The sequence below is a fragment of the Alligator sinensis genome, unplaced genomic scaffold (genome assembly GCF_000455745.1).
Source record: "Alligator sinensis unplaced genomic scaffold, ASM45574v1 scaffold559_2, whole genome shotgun sequence".
Classification (NCBI taxonomy): Eukaryota; Metazoa; Chordata; order Crocodylia; family Alligatoridae; genus Alligator; species Alligator sinensis.
This window is the reverse complement of record NW_005842046.1, coordinates 1095955-1114554: the sequence shown is the minus strand read 5'-3', so window position 1 is coordinate 1114554 and position 18600 is coordinate 1095955.

Sequence of the window (18600 nt, the reverse complement as noted above, 5' to 3'; positions counted from 1 at the left end):
GGCCCTGACAATCTTCACCCCAGGGTACTCAAGGAGCTGGCGAGCATCATAGCCCAGCTATGTTGGCTAGCACTATGGAAGAAAGAGACTTGGGGGTCGTCATTGACCACAAGATGAACATGAGCCTGCAATGCGATGCGGCGGCTAGTAAAGTGACCAAAACGCTGGCTTGCCTCCATAGATGCTTCTCAAGCAAATCCCGGGACGTCATTCTCCCCCTGTACTCGGCCTTAGTGAGGCCGCAGCTGGAGTACTGCGTCCAGTTTTGGGCTCCACAATTCAAAAAGGATGTGGAGAAGCTTGAGAGAGTCCAGAGAAGAGCCACGCGCATGATCAGAGGTCAGGGAAGCAGACCCTACGATGACAGGCTGAGAGCCCTGGGGCTCTTTAGCCTGGAAAAGCGCAGGCTCAGGGGTGATCTGATGGCCACCTACAAGTTTATCAGGGGTGACCACCAGCATCTGGGGGAACGTTTGTTCACCAGAGCGCCCCAAGGGATGACGAGGTCGAATGGTCACAAACTACTTCAAGATCGTTTCAGGCTGGACATAAGGAAGAACTTCTTTCCTGTCCGAGCCCCCAAGGTCTGGAACAGCCTGCCACCGGAGGTGGTTCAAGCGCCTTCATTGAACACCTTCAAGAGCAAACTGGATGCTTATCTTGCTGGGATCCTATGACCCCAGCTGACTTCCTGCCCTTTGGGCAGGGGGCTGGACTCGATGATCTTCCGAGGTCCCTTCCAGCCCTGATGTCTGTGAAATCTATGAAATATGAAATAAAAACAATGAAATATCCCCCCACTACTCTGCATCCATTACCTACAGAGTCTGAGGTGCTCCAGCATTCATTTTCAAATGATTAGACCAATTTGCAGCTATCAGAAAGCAGCATAAAGCATCTGTTTCTTCAGCTTAAAGCTATTATCCTTGCTCTGATATAGGATATACTTAATTATAATGTTGTATACTGTGCTGTTAACAGTAAAGACACCATATTCAAAGACAGTAAGATTATTATTGTTATTAATATCATACCATGGTTTTGGAAGGGATGAAGGTAACAATGGTGAGTACGGTATATTAATGAGAGTCCTTTCACAACATAGCAGGGGAAAAACTCTCAAACTGAACAATTCCAAACGGTGCTTAATAATTTTAACACAGTGTAATGATCCTTGGGGCATATGCATCCTCAGTGCCTCTATCCCACTTAATATGATAGTCTTATTTTTTGTAGTCCTACTGGAAGCAAAGAGAAGGGGAGCAAGTGAGAAAGCACCTACCCTAGTGTGCTTCAAACTGCGAGTGCCCATAGTGGGGGATAATCCTTTCCTTAAGAAGCTTAAAGTAAGTAAAAATAAAAGGCAAAAATGTTGGAGGGCTAAGGCACAGGCCCTTATTCCACTAAACTGTCCCTGTTCACTACTGCACTGAAGCGCACATGTACGTCTCACTGAATGTAAGGGCATTTAAGCAATGCATGAGGTGCAACGGCGTGTTTATTAAAGAGGAATAGACTTAAGTAAAGTGCTTTCCTGAAGTGAGGCTGAAATGACTCTCCAAGGTCATCCAGGAAGTCAGGGCGAAACAGAAACTGGAAATGAACCTGGCTTCCTAAGGTACACGATAGAGCCTTAACAGCAAGAGTCTTGCATCTTCGTTTAGCAGCGCCCCATCATAGGAGCTAGGGACATGGCACAGTATGGAACGGGACCTTCGGTCGCCGGCTAGCCCAGGCAGTCATGTTCAATAATCCCATTCGTGAATTTATCTAGGTCCATCTTAAAACAAGCCCCAACTCTTCCTTCTGGCAGGCTGTCCCAGAACCTCACTACTCTGATGGTCGGGACCATTCTTCTAATTTCCATCCAACATTTATTCTTGGATGGAATCAATATTTATTTTAACCAGATTCAAAAAGGGATTGGGACAAAATCTTGGAGGAAAGGGGCATCGGTAGCTATTGAGCATGGGAGTTAGGGATACAGCCTCTGAATCAGAACTTCCTAGACCTTAAATGCTGGAGGCTGCAAGTGAGAGAGGAACAGGGGGAAAAGCCCTGCTCAGATCTGTTCATTCATTCAGCATCCACTGCCTGCCACTGCGTGACAAGGGTATTGGGCAAGAGGGACTGATGGTCTGACCCAGTACCTGGTAATTCTTCTGTTCTTATGCATAAATAGCCTATTTATATCCATTTTTTCATATGCCAGCATTGTCTTTTAGCATAAATAGTTATTTTGTTTTCCTGGCGTTCCCATCCCTTCTGCTTCCCATCCCTCCTTCCACTTATGTATTTATAGAGATAAGTCATTCATCTTTTTTCCAGGCTAAGAAGCCAAGCTCTCTGTCTCCTCTCAAATGGCCTCTGTACCTGTTCCAGTTTGATTTCATTTTTTTTTTTGAGCATAGGTGCCCAGGATTGCACACTGAATTCCACATGAAGTCCTACCATGATCCTGTAAAACACTTCCTTATCTCTACTAGAGACGCACTCTGGTGCAAAGTAGTTAAACTAACCTGAAGTGAGCTGCTGTCGTCATTTAGGACTATAGGATTAGAAATACCAAATGAGAGCAAAGATCTACTGATGTGCTTATTGTGCCTCTGGCAATGGGTTACTAAAAGTGTAAATCATCCTTTGTCTGGTCAATCGTGCAGTGCTGAGCATGGCAGGAATAAAATTATTTCCTGACTGTTTTTGCGATGAGTTTATATCCTAATGCGATAGCCTCTGCTGTCCTTTCTTGCCTGGCTGTTGGTGCTTTATCGTCTACCTGGAAAGCAAACGGAAAAGAAGAATACTGGTTTGTCGCTACTTTAACGCAAGGTATGGGGCACAAATTATATGTCAGCTGCCTGGCACGATCATGCTGCGGGGATATGCCTGTCCACATCTGACAGTCTCCTATAGTATCTAACAGATGTCTTCACCTTTGTAAATAGTTGTCAGAAATCAATATTACTGTTCCCAGCTCAAGCTGAACTCAGAGAAGACAGAGGTGGTGCTGGTAGAAGGATCGAAATTCTTGATGAAACTGCATGAAATTGCTATCAACCTCGATTGAGGGGATTGCCTGGCAAGTAGGGAAAATGGTAGTTTATCCTTGGATTCTGCTGGACTCGGCGCTGCTCCTGGGTAGCTGAAGAACGGAAATTGCTTTTTTCCATGTAAAGCCAGCAACAGCCTGCAAGTTTTGAACCCTAGTGAGAACTCAGAACAGGGACCATGACATTGAGTCATCCCAACTTCAACAACTGTTGCAACCGTACAGGTAGCACAGAAGCTAGTTCAATACAGATCAGCCTACCTTGGAAGGTAGAAGGATTAACATGACCACTTCACTCCAGGCATCTCGTCCTCCACTGGCTTCAGCAACATTATTTCAGTAGCCACATAAACTGCCTAGTCCTTGACTTTTAAGCCTTAGGTAAGGCCCACCAAAACAACCATGCCCAGACCAGGTTTTGGCCTGTCCTGTGAGCTACCTAGTTGGACCCACCAGGGTTGCTACAGCGCATGAAGCCATGGATGAAAAACAAATGAGGACATTATTTGAGCTGTGTTTACCCAAAGGAATTTAAAAATCAATCTCACTGTTGCTATCTGTGACTCCGCTAATGCACTGCTTGTACTGGTAGGAGACCAGTGCATCTGCGGTCTGGGGTGTTTTTACCACATCAGTGTCTTTTTCATCAGGATTAACTACCATGATGATAAAGGTGCAAACATGTCTTCATCAGCTGTGAAGACTAGTTATGCATAAACCAGAAAGTGATCGTATTGCATTCATTTGCCAAACCAGTCCCAAGCTGCTCCTTGTACTATTCAACCATCTGTACTTAGCCATCTTGTAGCCAGTAATCTGGTATGACCATGCCACTACAGAGGTAATGATCAAATAGCAGAACTCACCCTAAGAATGCCAACAATGGACAAACCACGTCCAGCATCGCTGTGTAAAGACACAGACGTTGATTCTCCGCTCACCCCCTTGTCTTCACTGAAATTCATCCTTATTGAGAGAGAGATACTGGAAAAAAGATGATGAAACATGAGTTCCCACATTCTCGGTTGCTGTAAGTCATCCTATGTATGGACTTAAGCTAATTGTCACCAGTTGGAGATCTGGTCAAAGGAGCGTTTGGGTTTGCCACCTTTTAAGGAAATACTCATGCAAAGACTTGGAGCCTTGCTAAAAAGGTGCATTTATCTTTATTCTGCACTTTATCTAATAACCTATTCCTCTTAATCATATTACAGGAAGACACACAAAGTTTAATCAAACCATTAATCACAACTGGGTACAGAATGTGCTAGTACGGTAGGTTTATTGCATTGTCTCCAGTGCCCATTAATGCAAATAATTTTGACAACTAGGAGATACTGTTATTTAGACGATTAAAATATCATTGCTAGTGCAATCCCACTCATATCAATGTATGCAAAATATCATTACAAGTCCAATTTTGTGTCAGCTCCTTTTTAATTATATCTGTGTCTTCAATTCTTACAGCAAAGGTAGTAAATGAGTCCCATGCTTATACTCTTCATTAAGAGATCAGACGAAGCTAATTGTAATGGCACAGTTATCATTAAACACAAAGATGCCTGTATGCAAGAAGCATCTGTTTAACTTATGGAAGCCTGCTCACTATCTCTTCTTCACTTCAAAGCAAACAGAAGGGAGAATGAGATTTCCTGAATAACTGATTTAATCAACGGAATTAAGTGCATTAAAAGACTCCTTTTTTTCCCTCTCTCTCCCTGTTCTGTCTCCTTTGACAAAACACCTGAAACAATAGACTAGGGCTACAGATATGCTGTATAGAAACTGGTGCCTTTTACTGGCACTGTATTTCATACCATTATTTGGATTTCACTTGGAAATAAATATCAAACATCTGATTGCTAATTCCAGGGCAGCCAGAAGAGATGTGTGCATGGTGTGAAGGTCTGACCTGAAGTGACCTCTTTAAATGGTAGTGCTGAGAGCAGCAGAAATCTCACTTTACAGCTCCTAAGCAACACCTGAAAGGCAATATCTCTTAGTACCAAGTGTTGACCAGGTGTAAAAATCAGATCTGGATTTTGATCCAAATTGAAACTCTGCCAACGTTCAGGGTTGCTGCAGTCCAATCCAATCATCTTGAAAGCAAAGTATAAAAATATACAGAAAGCCTAAACTTTTGTGTGTCTTCTTTGCAAACGGGACAATATTCTGACAAACATTTTCTCTGCATTTTGTTAAAACAAATCTTGGTATTAAGCGCCCTTCACATCCTTGGCTCTGCAGAAGGCGATGAGAGTTTTCAGATTTGTTAACATGTATCTACTAGCAAAGTAGAAATTATTAAAACACACACACACCCCCCAAAGTAGATAGCTGCTGTCTGCATGAATCCATTATGTTATCATATTTACCCTCTTAATGGGGCATAATGAGTTGGTCGTACCGTGACTATAAACAGGGAGATGTTGAAGGCACCAATTTATAATCCAGTGTTTTTTATCAAATGCTCCAATTTTGAAAATGCGATAATCAGCTAGCATAAGCTGTGGCACTCATCAGGCAATCTTCCAGTATCATTTCATCTACTTTGAGACTGCATACCTCCATTACAACCAGATTCTGTGAGCCCATTAGCCTCTGGTTTTCCATAGGATAATCAGATAAGGACAAGGCTATTTCAATTTTATCAATCAATTATCATATTTCAGCTGTCCAGATACTCCATTTTAGACATCTGTCATCCATTGCCTCAAACTAGTGCTCTATACTATCCACTTCCTAGTGCCTGATCAGACAGAGGATATCCAATACCCAAGGCCCAATCCCAGGTTTTTAAGTGCTTTGCTGGATACAGGCCATGGTGCGAGAGAAGCGAGCACCTGACTTCTTTTTGTCTCTCTATGAAAATCATACATAAGAGAATGACAGGGCTTTTAAAAAAGTATATATAATTTAGTAGCATAGTAATATGATTGGAAAATAGTGGTTATTTAAAATTTTTCAAAATGACTTCACTAGCCAAGTTAGATACTCTAAAGGGAAAAGTAGCATACAATACACAATCTATGAGAACATTGTCAAGTAAATGAGGTCTAAAGGTATAATAATGGAGTACCTAGCAGCCCTATATTTGTGTGTTCTTCACTACATAGAAAAATTGCAAAAATTTCAGTGCCAGATTATTCTATTTGAACAGATTTTGGAGTCTGCAATAGTCACTGTCTCTTTGGGTTGCAGTGAAAATGGAGTAAAAAACATGGGGTCTGATCTTGGTTGGCATGTACCGTAATGGAAATCAATTGGCTTTACTGCCACACAGTCATGCTGCCATGAAATAAAGTGGAATCGGGCTCAGAAGCCTGCATCCAAATGAAAAATATTTGGTTAAGTGGATTGAATGTCTAGGCTTTCTGAGCGCATACACTCGGGAGCTGTTTTTTCTCAGACTTGGTGTACATTCATACTTCAGACTACGCTGTTGTGTAGAAATACCCAAGCTAGCTTTAGACAAGTTAGCTTGGGTACCAAAAGCAGCCGTACAGACCTGTCCCTAGCTTCTCAGGAGAAAGGAATCCATCTAGATAACTAAAATATTCAACAATTATGTGGGAGGTGATCTCTTTCTATATGAAGTACTGAATATATCTAAAATCTGGGCTCAGGCCAAAATTTGAAGGAATTTGAGTTTTCTAGGAATAACCAGGCTGTATTTTCAGCTGGCCACATGGTCTTGAGAGGAGCTAGGATAAGTGATGCACGTTGCGGGGCTGCCCTGCTGTGTTTTCAGAACACATATTGCCCAGGGCTCAGATTTTCCAGTCTTTTATCCTCATAGATCAATAGACATTTTTTTCCTCAAGAGCTGTGGCTTTATTATTATTCATATCATAGTAGCATCAGAGATGGGACCTCATGGGGTCAAGCACCTCATACACATAACAAGAGACAGTCCTTGCAAGCTAAGCAGAGACAAGAGGCACCCAGTGTGTTTCCACTCCCACCGTTATCTCAAAGCAGGATAGATTGGGTGGGGAGGGAAAGCACTGAGAGATAAAGTGACTTGCTCAAGGTCACTCAACGGGGCAGAGGCAGAAGTGGAATAATCTTCTCTCCTGGTTTAGTGGCCCATTCATGAGACCGCCTCCGTCCAAAAACTAACTAGATTCAAACTTTGTTGGCAGAAAAATAAAGACGATTAAATGTATCCAGTTCTCCCCATACACAGCCCAATTAGACATTTTAAAGGGAAATCTATAGTAGTACTAACTAGGAAAACACAGGGTCTGATTTTTAACGTGCAGCCCTTTTCAGCTGGAATATGAGACAATCAACCTCGATACTGATGATTTGGGTTGACCTTCAGGTCCCGCTTAAGCCCAAGCCCACTAATCATCTATAGTGAAAGTGCTGGATTGCAGGCCTGAGAGTGAGCCTCCTGCTATCCCAGCCTGCCCTGCAGCGCGTTCTAAGTCACCTGAGTGCTGCAAGTCACAAGAAGTCGATATGCAGCAATCCCACAATTCCCTGTTCTGTCTGTACACCCAGCTTCCAGTCTACCGGGCACTGCAGAAGGAAAGATGAGACTCAATCCTAGAAACTTTCTGAGGAACAAAGACAGTTTGTGAAATCCAAAGTAAGAATATTTGCATAATCCACTGGCAAAGCACTTGCAAATGTGGACCCAACATTGACCCCATGTGGACCCAACAGCAGGGGAAACCTGCACATTGTGCAAGTATAACACACCGCCGACAAGTGAAGGAAGCCATGCTAGTAAAAGTGCAATGCTAGTTCAGCTGCACCTACGCAAGGGGTTTCTCTTGGTGCAGTTGGGCAGGGATTACAGCACGGACCCAGGCAGCTATGCTGGCATTGTTCTGCAGGGTTGTGTCAGCCTTAATAAAAGTAACATATTATATTTTCTGCAGCAGAAGAGCTTTCATATTTGTACCACTTGTTTTTGAATAGGACGTTAGAAAGGAAAAAAGGCTAGGAAATGTGTTGAACCAGACCAGAAATCCATGGCGTGACAAAATTCTTGTTAAGCTTCCTTTATCCGTATCAAACTCTACCTCCTGTTTCCCCACAATTTCTCTCCTTGCTGAGAGTCCTTGAAAAGTTCTCAAGTGAACCTGCTTTATTCCTCTTCCTGTTCACTTCAGAGTTTCAGAGGTTACTTTGAAGTCATATGCTGCAGAATGCATAATTTTACCCACATGCCATTCTTAAAAGCTCAAGAGTTGATCCTGTCAGATCTCATAAGTGAATGAGTATTAATTTAAATCAGTTCTCAGATGGAAAGACCTCTAAGGAAAGTCTAAGAAGCTGAGCCTAAGAGTATTGTTGAGTCAGGAAGGTAGCGTGTTATCTCTGAAACAATATTAAAGCAAACAAAGGGAAGGATCACTCCATGATGCCAGATGAACTGTAATATCTAGCTCCATTTTAATGACAGGGGAAGGGGTAGGAAAGGACTGGGTGCAAAAAGATCTCTGGGTATTCATTTGTACTAGTCCAAAAAGAGGAGTGCCATGCTACCAAGTCCAAATGGTAGGTAACTATAGAAGGCAGGACAGTTGGGAGTCTCAAAATGCAGTCTTTCTGTTCCTGATCGTGCTATGGACTTCCTGTATATCCTTGGATGAGCCATTTTTCTTTTTGGGGATATTATCCACTGGGGATAATACCGACTTTCCCACCCTGCATGGGGGCATTGTGAGGCTTCGCTCACTGATAATTGTTAACGGCTCTGAGAAGCTTGCCATATGTCGGGCTTAAAAATGTCAGATCTCAAGAAGTGCAGATTACTCCTAATTCCCATTGTAGCTGGAGGAAATCATTCAGATCATTGCAGGGCAAAGTATTACTGCAATCATGCTATTACAGTGCATGGGGGAATAGGAGGCATTCACCTATTTTGCACAGCTATTTAAAGCCTACCCACAAGGACAAGCGTGCAGGTCAGGAGTGTTAGAAGTGTGCGCATCTCCTTCCTGCCCCTTCATTTTCAGTCGTGCCTACGAGTCACAATTTAGCCCGTTATTTCCAAATGAAAAATGTTAATAAACAGTTAAGGAAGGAAGGTACTTGTAAGAGTGATATTGTAGCCTTGATGGTTCAGAAATTATGCAAGAGGCAAGGATTTCTTAGGGTGATATCTTCTATTGGACTGCTGAAAGAGCATTTCAGTGGAGGTCAGCAAACATCTAGGAAACTGTCACTCTTAAACACCTGTATATGTATAGAGCCCACAAGTAATAGAAAATTGCTTACAGGACAGTCCCTCCAGCCCAACTTTGGCCTTAAGTCTCTCCATTCCCAAAGTGTGCATCCCATCCACATGTGGTGCCAGTCTATGTACTGATCAAAACAACATAGGACTAGCAGATTCATGGAGATCCCCCTAAGTATAAAGAATCCCATGTATCACTCCTTGGTGGCTTTGTGCTGGTAATGCAAAAATATGCTGTAACCATCTGCCACTAGGAGTAGCTGCCAGGAAATATGAGTTGGTTAAAGCAAATTCATCTTTCCACTGAGGAGAGATCAGATTTCTATAATGCAAACCTGTAAATCCTCATTGCAGGATCCTGCTGTGATGTTTATGGATATAGGCAGTGACTATATAGCACTAAATCTATCAGAATGGGGCCAAAATTAATTTTTGTGCGTGCGCAAGTCTTTGAATGCTGTTTCTCACTCAATATTTTATGAAACTTGCATGCTTTCTACTAAAACAATGTTTTCTATGCAAGCTAAAGAGAGACAATGCTTGTGAAACGTGAATAAGCCAAATCAAAAGCCAAATCCACAACATTAACAGAAATGCAGCATCTGTCATGATACAGTGGAGAAGTACAATGACTTAGTCATCACTGTATCTTACTTGTAGATAGTAATTTGACGGCATCATTTATGCTTTATCCCTTCCCCTTTACCCAAATCAAGATTGAGGTGGTCTGTTTTTAGTCTAGTTGGAATCTGTTCATCCTGGTGATACAGGGAAAGTTGTTTCATAACCGTGAGTAGTGTAGATCAGGGTGTCAGACAGACAGACAGACCCACAGCTGGCCCACAAAAGCAGATCATCTGGACCTTGGGGGGCTTCTTGCAAGCTACACCACCCAATGCATGATGAAGGTAGCATCACTCAGGTAGTAGATGAAGGTAGTAACTACTCAGGTAGTAACTACCTGAGTAGTTACTGCGCAGTAAGGCACATGTAGATGCCTTACTGCGCAGTAACACTGTATATGTGGAGTATGTGGACTAACTTGGAACTAACTTTAGCCGCAAGTCAGTAACACCTACACGTGTAGACACCGGCGTAAAAGCCACTTAGTGCACAGTAAATGCACATGTGGACACCCCCATTGTATCCCCCATGATAGCTCTTGGCAGTAAATGGCACTATCAATCAAATTATTACTGAATTAGGTGAGAGGCGTCTCTGTTAGACATACTATACTGCATTACCGTGATAGTTCATGTGCTGCATATCTTGAAATTTGGAGGGGAAAGTACCTATTTCAACACTGTTCACTTTTATGGTCATTTTTGATCATGCCTTTAACTTTCAATGTGGAGCACTTGAGTTAAAGGTAAAGATGCTCCAAAAATCTGCATAACAAGGTCCTTAAATTTTCTGTAGTAATAATGATCCATGTTGCTAAAGCCATTATTTTTGCAAGACTAAATCAACTTTTTAAAGTTGACTTAAAAAATATCTCAGCTCAATAAACTGATCAGGGTCTCCTGAAGGAATAAACCATATTATCCATAATTTCACAATTCAGGGTTTTTCCCTGTCAGACAAAAAACTAGAAATCCTTCAAATGCTATATTTAATATAGATCATGTAGGCTCTGCAACACATGAAAATGTCAAGCTTTACATATGGAGAAACCGAAGCCAACATAAAAGTGGAGCTGGTCAAAACTGGAAAAACACAAACTTGCAAAAAAAAAAAAATAGAAAATTTGAAGATGGTTCCATTTTAAACTCCATAAAAACAACATTTTCTTTTAAAATATTTTTTCATGATATTTATTTGAAAAAAATTGAGTGGATGAAGTGTTGAATGTTTGCTTTTTTTCCCTTGCTCTTCTGTTTCCATACTCTTCCTGTGCCACTTAATGTTATCAAGTGCAATAAGTAGAAGAATATACAGTTTTTCTTGTTTTTGTTTTTTTTTTCTGTTTTCCCTTCTACCCTCCTCCTCCCCACTCCCTGGTTTTCACTATGCAACTTTTCAAAATTCAGTCAACTTCAGGAAAGTTACAAATTGGCAATAGACAAACTGAGAAAATATAGCTGCCTTTTGGCAACTTCTAAACTTCTCTAATTTTGGAAAGCCTTACAGAGAGGTAAAAAGGGCAAGCTTAATAATAGTGAGAAAAAAAAAATCAGAAATAGGAAAGAAAGGGAAAAATCCCAGATTCAAACATACGAAATTTCAAATATGACTTATCAACAATCAAAATGAAGGTAATTTTCATTTTGAAAGAAAATTAAATCAAAATAATTAATATGACTTTTTTCATAAAAATTGCCAGTGACACATTTTTCCTGGGAGGGGGTGGGGGGGAGGATATTTTTATTCAAGCCCAGTTTTTGGTGGGATAATTTTTTGTTTAATTTTTCAGACCTTAATTTCTGAAGCTGCCTATTTGTTATAGTGGATCAGTTCTTGGATGCCAAACTTGTGACGTAGACCGTATGATGTTGAGAGAGCTCACAGTGAAAACCAGCTGACAAAAATATGGCTTTTTCTAAGGGAAATTTCATTATCATCTACAGAGAAAAGTTTGTTTTTAATGGAAAGTTGAATACAGCACATTTGAAGTAAAAATAGAAATGTTTTGATTCAGAAATACTGCTGGAGGGCTTGATGGGTCCCTCAGCTCATACTATTGTTCTTCACTACGAGTCTGATTGGATTCATATCCCTAATGATGCATAGCATACCTTCCTCTAGAAGAACAGAAGCAGTGTATCATGGGAGTCCAGGGACATTGCAAGTTACAGAGTAGATAGTCCATGTTGGGTGCCTGGCCCATGGTGAAGAATGGAGACATGAGACAACTACAGTACAGCTCTTATGGGGTACCATGGCAGCATCTGCAGTGGGTGGAGTGTTACTGTAGGCTCTTTTAACAAGTAAAAACACTCTTGCAAATAGAAACAACTGGGCCATTTGTTGGCTGGTTAAGCAGAGAGGCCAAGGTTTCAAACCACAAGAAGAAGTAGCTGTTCACCCACTCCTCAAGTTGACCCAGTCAAGTCCATCCCATGCTGACTCAGGCACGTGCTAGCGGTAAGAAAGTTTATATTCCTTTTATGCATGATTTGGGCAGGCTTTTAGCAGGCATGGTTAACCTTGTGGTATCCTCTCAGCAATTGTTTTCTTATTTATCTTTTATTTAGCTGCTTCTATGATGCTTTCTTTGGTGTAAGCTGCTCTGACCCTTTTTTGGGGAGGTGGCATAGAAATCAAATTGATAAATATAAACGTTGGGCCCACCTGGTGGATAAACTGGGTGCATCTACACGAGACATGTAGTGCAGTTGTCTAATTAGCTCCCCAGTAAAGTCACATGAGACCCTATTAGGCTGCAGTCAACTGATAAACGCTGGTGTAGGTTAGTACTTGTCAACACCAGTACTATCCTACAGCAGTGTTATTTAGTGCACCGAATGGGCATGTCTGACTGGGCTGGTTGGGGCAGAAGAGTGCTTCAGTGTGGGGGCTGCCCACCAGCTAGGCGTGCCCTGGACTACCCTCATGCCCCAGACGGACCCTCTGCATCATGTTGAGCCAGATTGGAGCAGCCCCAGGCTGGCAGGCTGACCTCCGCCTGGTTCCCTTGCCAGCCAGGGCTGCTCTAACCCGGCTCAATGTGCTGCAGTCCTAGGCATGTGTGTAAACATGGCACCTGGGATCAATAAACTCTGGCGTGCTATGTGCCAGAGTTTATTGCATCACATTAATTGCACACGTAGACATGTCTACTAAGTTTTTCCTGCTTACTGTTTCTCAAGCTCAGATGGTCTCCGAGTAGCAAACTGTAGAAAACTTTTAAGGTTCTGCACTACTTGCCTGCTGTAGGACGTGCTCACGCTTAATTAATACACTAGAGGAGGGTTTGTTCTTAGGAAAGTATTAGCCCATTAGTGTTGCTAGGGACTGTGACACTGTGGAAATATGAATCACCTGCCTGCAGCTACATTTAACCTGGTGCACTCAACCTGAAAAAATAATTAATAAAATACTCCCAAGTGTTGTGGTTTGCTTTACTTTAAAGTAATATCTTAATTACAGGGCAATAGGTGGGGAGAGATTCCTCCCTTAGCAGGATAATCTTACATTTCCATGAAGTCTTCTTTATGATACAGATGATGCCTTTGCTCCCATTTCACACAGTAAACACCGATGCTTATGTCACGAAAACAAAGCCGTACATTATTTTAATGGAAACTGAATTTCTATTTAGATTCTAAGTATCTGGGGCTTGTTTCTTGTTCTTTGTTTCATCAGTGTCTAACACAATAGAGTACCGGTCTTAGTTGGGGAGCCGAGGCAACGTCTGATTTCAAATAACAAATGATAGCAATATTCCTACTAGCCCAAAGCTTAGAATCAGTGTATGCAAAGAAGGAAGGACAGAGAAAAGTTTCCCCTTGACATCCTCTCACCTAGACCAAGCCTGAGAAACAATAATAGGATTTCTATTGGAGTTAGGAACCCCTGAAAAATCCCAGTAGGCATCCTAACTCTAGGCACCTCAGTACCTTTAAAGCTCTGGCCCTGCTGAATTCAGTCTGAATTTGTTTCCCTTCCTCTGCAAACCGCTAATAATTCCTAGAAACAAACAACCAGAAAATCATGTTTGAAAATGTTAGTCTTGGCATTTCAAATGTGCATTCCAGAGCATCAGAAGTCATTCAGAGCTGTAAATTTGGGGGGGGGGGGGGGGGTTCATTTTTTAATGTATTATTTAAAACATATATTTACTGATATGTCAGGGGTAGGATTAGGTACTTTTACTACTGGCATTTCATAACGTGACAGAATACCAAGTTTCCACGTTCTGTTTTATTATCACAAGCAGCTGATCCTTACTGTTTGAAATATCTTTTCTAAATCAAATGTTTCCTATCTTGTAATGAAGGGTTGTCACTTTGTATCAAGTCATTTAAATAAGGAGACACTTTGGATCTAAGTGTCAAACTGTTTTATAGAAAGTAACAAGATACCCTATCATCTAGAGCCGATAAGATGTTTCAACTGGTACAAAATAGCTGCTGTCCTCAACAAAACAAAATCGAGTCCTTCCACGGGTTTATTGTATCATAATGTGAGATACTAATAGTAGTAGTAGTAGTAGTGCATATTAACGTTTTTGTCAGTTAATATTATACAATAAAACCTATCCTATAGGGGAGTCTACATAAGATGCGTACTGCACATTACCCTAATAACACTGCACAGTAGCATGGTGGTGCTAATAGCCAACTGCTCAGTGTTATTAGGCTAATGCTCAGTAAGTGTAACAAAATAACCATGCGCTGGTGGTACTGCACAGTAACTCTAGTTATTGCGCATTCTATTAGTACTTTATTAAGCAACCACTAAACTTAATGTGAAGTATTTAAGGTGCATTAATGAATGTGTAGACGCTTCCAGTCAAGTGAAGTTTAAAAGTTTTGAAATGGAAAATGCACATTTCAAAGTTGGATCTCTGAAACTAACATTTTTCAGCAATTTCATCGGATGCAACACATTTGTTTTCATTCACATTGGAAACAAAAAACAATTGAAATGTCAGCCTGTCTCCCAAAGCTAAATGTCAACATCTCAACCAGCTCTAAAATGGAGACATGTCATCAGAAACATGCATGGAGAAGGGAACAGAGGAGGGGGTATGGCAGCAAGGCTGGCCACTGCAAGACTGTTACACCAATCCTGAAGTTCATTACATGAATATTACTCTTTTCCTTCTTTTCAGAGAGAATTGAGGAGTGGAGGCAGGGCAGAAGTGAGAATAAGGAAGACATTGAAATGACCCCTCTGAAGAGAGGTCAGAACAAGGAAGGGGAACGCTGGGGAATGAGGAGTGGTGCTAGGGACTAGAATTGAGTGAGCTAACAGGGGAAGGGAGCAATAAAGAAGACAAAAGGATAGGAAAAGGCAGCCAAAGTGAGAAAAGAAGTGACAAGAGGACATTTGGAAAAGGGAGATGACTTTTTACAAGGTATTTAACATCTATGTCAGGGGTCATGATCCCACCATGAGCTCAATGAGCAGAGCTCGGCATAGTTGGGCTCTGCCTTGTGTTGCCCCATAGATCTCATTATAGGATCTGGTCCCAAGCGTTGAAAACACCAACGCTGTTGTATTTTCAGATAACAATGGTGCATCATTAGCCACTGCTCTACTCCCAGAGATGTCTGGAGGATGCTGGTAAATGCCGTGTGTCTCTAACATTTAAGGAAATAAACAAACAAGCCTGACAAATGTTGAATAGCTTGTCTCTGATTTGTGGTGGAACAAACAAAAGCAAACTGATGCCTAAGGGGAATTTGGGTTTGAAGATAGATAGATGGAAAAGCTGTTGAATACCAAACAGCCCATTGCTCAGGAAGATGCAGAGTCAGTGCTCAGAAATGCTGAACAAATATTTAGTCGATGACACAAAGACGGATATTGAACCGAGATCTACCTGCCTCTCTCCCCACAGATATCACAGGATGCAATTTCTTGTTGCCCTCTTGGAGGATGGGGGATACAAAGAGAGTCTCCTGTCATGAGATAGGGTAATGTTACGGACATCACAATTTTGCAAAAATTGTAAAATCCTACATTACCTGCAAAATCCATTAAAAAAAAAAATCTTACTGCAAAAAAAGGCTGGCTCCCCAGACAAAGCCAGCAGTCTTCATGGCACGGTGGCCTGGCTGCTCAGCTTGCTGGGGTATAAGAGGAGAGGGGGGCTACCAGCATGAAGGAGAGCCTAAAATGGCTGCTGCCCCCCCAGCCCTCACTGCTGATTGGCCAAAAGGGCTGCCTGCCATGTGGCTCCACCCCTTTCCACTAATTAGTGATAAGGAGCGGGGCCACATGACAGACAACACTTACAACCAATCAGCAGTGAGGGGTGGGGACATATGATGGACAGCTCTTGTAGCCAACCAGTGGCAAGGGGCAGAGCCAATCAGAGACGTGGGGGGAGGGGGGTGCCACAATCAGCCCACAAATATAGCAGCCAGTCTCACGAGCTCCCCACGAAATTGGTCAGCCGTGTCCTCAAATTGCGTAGTTCCCCTAGTTATGGGGAATAAAATCATGAATGCTTTACATAAGATGAGCAACTTCATCCCACTGAATGGAAAGCAGGGCACGTAGGCACTGCCCCCGGCTAGTCTGCCAGGTACAAGTGTACCTCTCTGTACCTTGGTCTGCCATCTGCAAAGCTGCCTTGTAAAACGTGTGAAGTCCTGTGAGGTCGATGGAGGAATGGCTCGGTGGAAAAGGGAAGGTATTCAGTACAGTCCACTGTACCTGTTTGAATTCAACAGCAGAGACTGGGGGGCACAATCCAGCCTCAACCCCAGCATCACAAAGTCAGGCCTCTGGACAATAAATGAAACTGGTGGGAGCTGGGGGCATTGAACTCTTAAAAATCAAGTCCAATCTATTTTGGTGCCTCAGTGTGAACTCCGGAGCTGAGCCCCAAGTTTGAGGGTGTCTCTGGCCATAGGTTGTAGAGGCAGCTCTTTTTAAAGCCAGGACTTTTTCTTCTTAAAAGGCCTCCTGATCCAAATCTCCCCAGTCTTTTAATAAAAGCAGCACTTAATACCTGCAGGCAAGTTTCCACCAAAGTCAATGGGAGTTCTGGGTGCTTGACAGCCCTGAAAATCAGGCCAATTACTTGGGCATCCACTTCTAGGCAGGCGTGTTTGAAAATGTCAGTATTTGCAGTATGAAAGGTTTAAAAAAAATTGTGGGCAAGACCACAAAAAATCTGGAGCTTGGCTTTTTGATTTACTTTCAAGAGTGCTGAGTCTTCGGGCTTCCTGCTTGTAGGCTCTTCTCTGTCAATGTATGTGGTCAAATCTGACTGGGGGACAAAGCCCCCCACTGAGATTACCTGACTTCAAGAACTGGAGAAGGGGAAAAAAAGCCCCATCCATTAAAGAGAGACTTGTGATAAAACCATCAAAAATAGCAAAGTGGAAACCTTGCTGCGGCTCCAGTTCTAACTGTACATGCTCTCTCTGCTCACAAGACTGCCTATCCCGAAGAAACCGCTGTGGTCACGTCTATATGTTCATTAATGTGCTTTTGCTACTGTGCATTAAGATTAGTACCTCTAATATTAGGTACTACATAAAGGTGCATTAGGCTCCCCTCATGCACAGTAGCAAGAGCGAATGCCTTTTTAGTGATGCTTCGTGTGTAGTAGACTAATTCTACTGTGCATTAGAGTATTCATTGGTGAATCATAGGGATGCACGTGGGTGCACATGCACACCCTGAGAAAAGGTGCCACCGACATTGCCAGCGGCACCTGCGGGTAGTCTCCGCCTGCCACTCTCCTCCACCCGCCTCATGCCACCAACAGTGCTGGTGGCATCTGCAGGAGCTCACCCCTCACTGCCACCAGGCTCCCGCCACCACGCTCCAGTGCCGCCACGCCCCCCAAGCCACCGGGGGGCATGCATCGTTCATGAGTGTATTAGCACTATTTTTAATGTGATGCTTTAATGTGCAGTAGAATAAACTACTGCAGATTAAAGTACATGTGTAGACACGCCTGGTGACAGCAAAAAAATGGCTCTTGAGAACAGAGATTATGGGCTGCTTCCTGGAGTCAGTTCCCATGGATTCATTTGGGCCTCTCCGTTTTGCCTGCAAAATATTGTTCATTGTGATTCTCTGAAGGATTATTTATCATTTGCAGATTGTTGCTCTTTTTGTTTAGTCTGCCCCCCCCCCCCCAAGAGGGGCTCTTTTTGATTTTTCACTTTGTATTTATACACATTTAGAATCAATTCAGAAATAATGCTACTTATGCCTAAGTTTATTGATATGATTTTCATGCGCAGTTTCATTCCTCCATTAAGTGTTTTGTCATTCTTGTGATGGGTATTGGTTAAGGTATGAGTCATAGGAATAAAACAGTAGTGAAGCATTCCTTAGTGCTCTCAAACAAATCGCATTATTAGAACAAGAATACATTGTGCCTCGTGTTGTTACAAGGGGATGATTATCTAACCAGATAATATTGGGGAAGTAAATTTGTAGCTGACATTAATTTCAGGCACGGTGAGTGACAGGGGGCAGGTGTGGCTGCCACGGAGAATGAGCTGACAGTTCAGTCTATAATCCAAGTTTATATCATTTATTTCCCACTGCTTAGACACCTAGTTATAATATAACTATATTTATGTTTTAAAAAGAGATAAAACACAATTTCTTTGTGATTCTTCAGCTCGGTGCGTCTCCCCACTATAGTTTTAGGGTGCAAAAAACTGAAGAAGCTATATGAAGTTAAAGGGGTGGAGGAATTGCTGCATGTCATGGA